Genomic DNA, 2,127 nt, shown 5'->3' with positions numbered 1-2,127 from the left:
GAAAATGCAGAGCCATACGGAGTCTTCCATCTGAGTCATCCTTCAAGTTCCAAATTTATCAAGGTCAATGGACATTGCTTAAAGCTATATCATGGTGAGAAGATGAAGGACAATAAAGAGCTAGAGGTCTTCCTCTTGGAAGATCCACCAACAGAAGCAGATTGAGCTTGTGGACCGTCCAACTTAAGGATGTAAAAGCAAAGTGCTAGGTGGGAGACAACCCACCATGGTATGATCGTTCCATTTTCATTCCCAGTTTTATTTTCTTTTATTTTTCCATAGTGTTCATTCATAATTTCTGCATATTCATCTACATTCTACATTTTCCATTCTGCATTAAAAAAAATGTGCACACGACGCCCAAGCGTCGCTGACGCGTACGCGTCATCTGTGTGTTCGTGAAAAATAAAAATTGAACAGAGAGTTGGGCAGGAGTGGTGCCGGTGGTGTGACTGGCGCACAAGCATGTCCACGTGTACGCGTCCCTCACGCGTACGTGTCGCTTGCGTTTTCACCAGTCCACGCGTACACGTCCCCCACGCGTACGCGTGACCCTACAAATCAGCGTAAATGGGTGTATGGCTAGAGAGTTATGATGGTGTGGGGCTGGAACTGTGCTGGGAGCACAAGCTCCACCACGCGTACGCGTCCCTGACGCGTCCGCTTCGTTTTCCCAAATATGGCCATCCACGCGTGCACGTCCCTGACGCGCACGCGTCGTATACAATGTTGGCACAAGTGCGTATAAGATAGAGAGTTGTGCACGCGCAGGGCTACCTTCGCGCCAATTGCACAACCCATATCACGCGTACGCGTCCTTGACGCGTACGCGTCGCCTGAAAATAGCGCGATCTACGCATACGCGTGATGCACGCGTACGCATTGCATGCGACGCCCAATTTATCCACTTCAGCGCCTGATTTCAGATCTCCTCTCCCCCAATCCTGATTCTTTTCAATCTTAATTATTTCTTACTCCTTTCTTTCTTCTTCTTTTTTCTTTCTACTACTTTCTTCTTTCCTTCTTTATCTTCTTCATCAAGGTTCTTTTCTTCCTCCCATCTACTCTTTCATTATTGCATTTATTTATATTTCTTTCTTTTCTATCTTTCTTTTAGCTTACTTGTTTATGGTTTCTTTTTCTTTTCTTTTTCATGCACTCTTATGTTAGTATTGGAGTTTTATTTGGGTATTACCTTATTATCATGAAGCTTGTGGTTATTATATGGAGTGATTTGACAATTGATACTTTAATTTGGCTCTCATATACATTTGGATTATATTATTTTCATTCTTATTCCAACTTGCTCACCAAGTGTTTGTGAAAAAGCCCTTATGGCATCTTGAACTCTATTTTGTTTTACTCTTTTACTTGAATGCCTCTTTTTCACAACCCTTGCACTCCACATGTATTTGGGATTATATTTCACAATTGTCATCATACAAATACTCTCTATATTGGCACATTTAATTTTTGATGCTTGAGTTATGCTTCTCATGCCTATTCCTTACATGCTTTCACCTCTTGCATCTATTTAATTATGAATTGCCTTATTGCTCTTAATTGATGTCTTACATACATGTTGTAGCTACCATGTTTGTGAGCTAACATCTTTACTTTGGCATTCATTATCACTTGGAATCTTCCCCCTTTCAGTTTTAGTTATCTATATTTCACACCCTTCCTTTTTCTTCTTCCTTAGGCATGGGTACCAAGAAAGGAAAAGAGAAGGCCACTGACAAGCCACCGGCTAGGAGAGGAACCAAGAGAATACTAGCAAAGGCACTTCCATATACCAGTGTCAAGCAGCCAACAAAGCGGGTGAAGAGGATCATTAAAGTTGATGAATCTGAGAAAGCCTTTCCCGCCCGAGACTCCACACGGTTCGCTAACCGTTATTGTGAATAGATGTTCCCCATCCTAGCGGAGAGGAACTATGGTGCACGAAATTGTGATCATCAATGGTGCCAACAACTTGGTACGCACAATTGTAATCTCAACTCTTTATCACAACTTCGCACAACTAACCAGCAAGTGCACTGGGTCGTCCAAGTAATAAACCTTACGTGAGTAAGGGTCGATCCCACGGAGATTGTCGGCCTGAAGCAAGCTATGGTCACCTTGTAA

This window comes from Arachis ipaensis, chromosome B7 (assembly GCF_059453495.1).
Source record: "Arachis ipaensis isolate K30076 ecotype BB chromosome B7, ASM5945349v1, whole genome shotgun sequence".
Lineage (NCBI taxonomy): Eukaryota > Viridiplantae > Streptophyta > Magnoliopsida > Fabales > Fabaceae > Arachis > Arachis ipaensis.
Note: the sequence above shows the minus strand (reverse complement) of the source record.